The sequence below is a fragment of the Triticum urartu genome, chromosome 1A (assembly GCF_056163025.1).
Source record: "Triticum urartu cultivar PI428250 chromosome 1A, HENAU_Tu73, whole genome shotgun sequence".
NCBI classification, from domain to species: Eukaryota; Viridiplantae; Streptophyta; class Magnoliopsida; order Poales; family Poaceae; genus Triticum; species Triticum urartu.
In genome coordinates, this window is record NC_141873.1 from 485495201 (window position 1) to 485501050 (window position 5850).

The window sequence follows — 5850 nt, forward strand, 5'->3', positions numbered from 1 at the left end:
GGCGGGCAAAGGCGAGAGCTTGAGGAAGAAGAAGGGGGCGACGGTTTTGAGATTGGGAAAGGCACATGGGGTAAAATGAGCAGCGCGCCTGTGGTTTTCCCTTCTTATGGGGAAGGCGTGGGCCGCCTCTTTACCATTTACCACGGTGTGACGCAAGCAGGCAGCAACCGCCCCACGCATGACCCCCACGTCACACATTCAACGTAGGTCGTGGGGAAGCACAACTGGCGAGGGAGTTACTGCGGTAAAACTCTGCCACGCGTACACACGCACCATCCTGGGCCTGGCCCAATAACGCTCCGCGCTTATATGCGGCCCAGGCCCGGGGGCTCCTGTCGGTGTAAAAAAGTAGGGGTCCTTTTTGTACCCCTTTACTTGTGCGCGAGCAGTCGCAGCCACACGCCTGCGGCCATGCTTGGAGGGGCAGAGGAAGCAAAGACACAAGACTACCAGAGCAGCGCCAAGCCGAAGGCGCGAGAAGCAGAGGGACAAGGTGGACTTTCCCCGGCAAGAGCCTTGCCAGGGCAACTTGCCAAACACCAGCAGAGCCGCCACCCTTGAGCCTAAGAGTTCTGACACCGTCAACAACATTGGAACCAAGGCTTGGGAGGCACCTGCATGGTCGCATGCGGATCTTTGCGAAGACCAAGAACATACACGACTAGATGAGAACCAGAAGACGGACCCCCCCCCGGCAAGATCCTTGCCAGGGACGCTCACAAGACCCCCGGCAAGACCCTTTTCGGGGACACCCGCGAGACCCCGACAAGGCCCTTGCTGGGAACATCTGTGGGGCCGTAGCCAGGCCCCCACCTGCCAAGGCTCCACCGCCGTTCCAACATAGCAGTCAACCCGCCAGCAAGCCAGGCACCTGCGCGGCGACGTGCGGCTTCCAGGCCAACTCAGCGAGCACCTGCGTGGTGGCATGCAGATCTTCGTGAAGACTCCGCCACCACACCAACTCAGCAGCCAGCCGGCCGGCATGGCGCTGCACGCCTAATAAGCTTGGACGCACGTCAGTACGAGATGAGGCGGCGACGGACGAGACGAGCCTCCTTGCCGTCCTCGATAAAGTGAGGGGGCACGTTGGCAGCACATTAAATGTGTTTGTCCTACAGTACCAGGTGATAGACTTGTATGAAGTACAAACTTTCCACCTCCTGTGTGCCACTGTGGTGACCCCTTTGGCTATAAAAGGAGGCCTGGGGCATACTGGAGAAGGATTCAGACTTTTTGGAACCTGCACGCTTTGTAGCTAGTCCAAGAACACCAGAAAACACAAACCAGTAGGAGTAGGGTATTATGCATCACTTGTGGCCCGAACCTGGATAAATTCCCCCATGTTGATCTTCTAAACCCGCTCTTTCCACAGCCCTGCGCCCGCCAACCGTAGAAGGGATTCCGTGTGATCCTGTAGGTGTCGTTTCCACCGACATCCTCGCCTTCTTGATCCAACAAGAGGGGCGAAGTAGTACATGAGTTCCGGCAGCACGACGGCGTGGTGACGGTGTTGGTCAAGAACAATCTCCGCAGGGCTTCGCCTAAGCACTACGAAAACTACGACGGAGGATAAACTAGAGGGGACGAGGTTGCCGGCACACGGCTTGGTGTTTCTTGATGTGTCTTGGGTGCTAGCCCTACCCCTCTATTTATATGTTGAGCCTTGGGGTCGAAACTTGGAGTAAAAGCCTACACAAAGTCAGTTTCACCCAAAAGGCAAGAGTCCTTCTCGGATTCCAGGACCAGACGCCAGGGTTCCCGGCGTCTGGACCCAGACGCCAGGGACCCTGGCCTCTTGCCCCTGGAGTCCGCAAAACTTCATTTTGTGCTTTCCGAAAACCTTGTGGGCTTTCCCCTTTGGCCCAAATAAAGTGTTCTCGTACCCAAACATTTCGGGAAACATCTGGAACCCCTTCCGGAGACCAAACACTATTATCCCACATATCTATCTTTATCCTCGAACCATTCCGGAGTTCCTCGTCATGTCCGTGATCTCATCTGGGACTCCGAACAACATTCGGTCACCAACATACATAACTCATATAATACTATATCGTCAATGAACGTTAAGCTTGCGGACCCTACAGGTTCGAGAACTATGTAGACATGACCGAGACACCTCTGTGGTCAATAACCAATAGCAGAACCTGGATGCCCATATTGGCTCCTACATATTCTACGAAGATCTTTATCGGTCGAACCGCATAACAACATACTTTGTTCCCTTTGTCATCGGTATGTTACTTGCCCGAGATTCAATCGTCGGTATCATCATACCTAGTTCAATATCGTTACCGGCAAGTCTCTTTACTCGTTCCGTAATGCAACATCCCACAACTAACTTATTAGTCACATTGCTTGCAAGGCTTATAGTGATGTGCATTACCGAGAGGGCCCAGAGATACCTCTCCGACAATCAGAGTGAAAAATCCTAATCTCGATCTATGCCAACTCAACAAACACCTTCGGAGACACCTGTAGAGCATCTTTATAATCACCCAGTTACATTGTGATGTTTGATAGCACACAAGGTGTTCCTCCGGTATTCGGGAGTTGCATAATCTCATAGTCAAGGAACATGTATAAGTTATGAAGAAAGCAATAGCAATAAACTAAACGATCATAGTGCTAAGCTAACGGATGGGTCTTGTCCATCACATCATTCTCTAATGATGTGATCCCATTCATCAAATGACAACACATTTCCATGGCTAGGAAACTTAACCATCTTTGATTAACGAGCTAGTCAAGTAGAGGCACACTAGGGACACTCTGTTTTTCTATGTATTCACACATGTACGAAGTTTCCAATTAATACAATTCTAGCATGAATAATAAACATTTATCATGATATAAGGAAATATAAATAATAACTATATTATTACCTCTAGGGCATAATTCCTTCAAACGTCCCCCTGCCGAACCAGCAAGGCGCCCCCTGGCCCCATAGGTGGTTGTGGTTTCCCGCGACAGAGCTAGAAGCACAAACAAGTGCCTCAACCATGCTTGGGCGTAGAGAACTACGATAGTCATCAAGAACTCTACCTCCTGTAGAGAATGTCGACTCTGATGAGACACTAGTAGCTGGAACAGTCAAGAACTTCTTTGCCATTTTTGCCATAATAGGATATCTATGACCATTCAACCTCCACCAGTCAAGTAATGTGAATTTTGGATCATTAATGGGATGAGTCTTGTCTTCAAGATAACTAGTCAATTCAGATTTGCATGGCTCAAAATTTTCCTCCTCGAGGAAGGATTAAAACCCACTCGACAATGTGGCCATAGATGTAGATGCTTGTCTACTTGAAATTGGAATCTTCTCATTGGTGTTAGAAGCCTTATTTTGGCAATTTTCCATCTCATATGTGGCATATAGATCAAAGAACACTGTTTTGATATCTTCCACCTCAATACTTCCCTTCTCTTTACCATACATTTTCTTAAAACAATAGTCCACAAGTTTATCTTAAATCTAGGATCAAGAATGGTGGAAATCACCATAACACTATTCTTTACCTTTTTATCTTTCCGATTTTTGTTTTCTGGCACAACAGTGCTATCCCAATATTTATCAAACTTATCAAGCATTGCTTCCCCCATCATTTTCAAATTGTCATCTCCAGACAAAGCATGCTCTACTATAGCAATCTTAACATTCATGATGTATGTATAAAAAATGTTGGTAGTGGGGTAAGTAGATCCTGATAATTAATATAGTAGTTACCTCAACAAATGATTTCAAGATCGGTTGAATTTTGCCATATAACCCCAATCTTCATCGTCAGCCTGCCACTCATAGTTAGGATCTGGTTGTGCATACTCATTGAAAGCTTCCTTATACAAAGTGCAAGCGTCTACCATTCTGTATGTAGAACTCCATCTAGTCGCTACATCTAGGCATAATCCTTTTCCAACTTTAATATTGAGAGACTTCCAATCCGACAAGAAGTTCGACATGCGTGATGAAGATTTTTTCAAGTACTTGACAGTTTCTCTAAGCTTGCATATCAAAGGCTACAATGGTTCCATGCCATCATTGACTATAAAATTCACTATGTGTGCACAACAGCGAACATGGAAGTACTTAGCTATGAATTTTGCTTATTTCCTAGCAGTGAACTTGTCCATCAATTTCTTAGCAGCAGAGTCACTTGGGGCAGCATTATCCATGGTCATTGTCATGATCTTATCTTATATTTTCCATTCTTGGCAGCATTTAATGGCTTGAGCTATGACAAAGCCTGGGTGAGGTGGGTCTAACTCTATCAAGTTTAAAACACGACATTGCATATCCCAATCATCATCTATGTAGTGAGAAACAACAGCTAGGTATGAAAGGTTCTGGTTGGAAGTCCATATATCACTTGTCAAACTAATTCTCTCAACAAACCTTAGTTCCTTCTTAAGGATTTCTTTCTCAGAAAGATACACCTTCATGCATTCGGCTCTAATTTTCTTCCTACCAATGAACTTGTATGATGCATTCATATATCTCATGAGGATATTAAACCAAGCATGCTCTACCATCCTACAAGGATATTCATGCACAATTATCATATTTGCTATGATTTTAACAACTTCTAGATGATTATATTCATGATTCACTACAAGAGATGCTCCTGGCTTTTCAGGATCCAAATTGAGTGTACCTTGTCGTTGTTATCTTCCCTTCTTGTTCAGATAGTCCGAACAAACATTTGTATGCCGATTCGGACTAGTAGTTAGTCCCCCTAGAGTATAAGCCAACAAGTTACAACGATGCAAGCATTTTGCCTTCGTGACAACTGCCCCTAGTTTCTTCTTGCATATAGCTTTGACCTCCTTGAAATGCTGCCAACATGGTGCACGGTTAACTCTAACTTTCCTTACCTTAACCTTATTACCAACTTCAATTGTTCCATTTTTCCCTTTCCTTCTCTTTGTTTTCTCATTGTCATTAACCTCGGCTTCTATATCATTTTCTTTGCCACCCAATCCTAGAGAAGGATCTGACATATCATCATCCATGTCATAAGCATCTGCCTCATCAACCTCTTTATATCCTTTGTTAACCTCGACCCATTCCTCTACATCACCAGCCTATGCAGAAATAAATACCATGATTTATATAATCAAAATTAACAAGTCATCATTGCATGATTGACTAGGAATATGAATAATGAAGTTCTATTAATCTATATTGTAACTAGAGTTTGTACAAATATAGAAAAAAATCAATGTACGAAACTGTAACTACAGTTCTATACCAAAATTGCAATCAGAAAAATAGTTGCATCGCTCCTGTTCTGGCATCATCAACATCAATTGCATCAATAAACAAAATTGCAATCGGAACACAGTACACAGAAGTAAAATTTAGTACTTTATGATGCATTTAAATAGTAACAAGACAAATGGAGTACACATTCAAATGATTTGAATTGTTGAGATTTAACCATCTAAAGACATGAGAACAAAAGGAAATTATCTCTCCTGATCTGGCATCATCAACATCAGACATTGTTGCATCCACTCTTGCCCTTTTATGTGCTTGTGGTCGAAGATGAGGAGGAGGAGGCTATGCTGCGGTGGAGGGAGAGTCCCGTGATGCACAATCAGAGGCATCCGGTCTCTTCTGTGACTCCATGCTCGCAGCTGTAGCAGAAGGTGTTGGCCGCCGGCGTTCATTCATTCTTCCACTGGGCTCGCAGATGGGGATTGGGGGAGTTAGAGACGGCGGAGGAAAGAGTTCGGGACTGGGGGGTGGAGATGGCAGAGGTGAGAGGTGAATGTGGGCGGAGATACCAGTGGTCTGGACGCCGGAAGGTCGACGGCCGCCGCCAGACTAGAGAAGAGGGTCGCCGCCAT

At 45.6% G+C, this 5850-nt stretch overlaps 1 pseudogene; it reads right to left on the reverse strand.

Annotated features, from left to right (window-relative positions):
• Positions 1–2887: 2887 nt before the first annotated feature.
• LOC147991835 (zinc finger BED domain-containing protein RICESLEEPER 2-like) lies at positions 2888–5850 on the reverse strand (annotated as a pseudogene).